Raw genomic sequence first — 525 nt, forward strand, 5'->3', positions numbered from 1 at the left:
ATATGATGTTGCTAAAAATAACATTATTTTGTGTATTTGGTGTAATGAAATGTGTTTATGCGGTTTAAGGTTACGAAGCTGAAGGAGTCGACTGAAACGAGTCGATTTTTACAAAGCTCATCGGTCTGAAAAAAGTGAGGTGTGCTCTGATTGGCCGTGCCAAAAAACGTGTATTTTACCCCCCAGAACGCGATTTTTACCCCCTCGAAATGCGATTGGGCTATTTTTGGGCTAGTTTTGAGTAGCGATTGGGCAACCCTGCCCCTTACCATACTGTGATGCCGTGTCCCGGAGCGACGCGATGGCGTGGACCAGTCTTAACTTTCATGTTTTATGTGCGTCACCCTAGCGCCATTTAGGAGAGTATCCACTGAACGCAAACAGCGTATGCTGTTCTATGTCAGCTGCGCCAAGCGGATACGTTTTCTACGTTGTTTGTGCTTTGATTTGAACAAAAACAACGTATCCGTGTGGTGCGGCTGACACAGAATAGCATACGCTGTTTACTTTCAGTGGATATTCTCC

This window comes from Sinocyclocheilus anshuiensis, unplaced genomic scaffold (genome assembly GCF_001515605.1).
Source record: "Sinocyclocheilus anshuiensis isolate Anshui unplaced genomic scaffold, SAMN03320099.WGS_v1.1 scaffold1640, whole genome shotgun sequence".
In the NCBI taxonomy this organism is placed as follows: Eukaryota; Metazoa; Chordata; class Actinopteri; order Cypriniformes; family Cyprinidae; genus Sinocyclocheilus; species Sinocyclocheilus anshuiensis.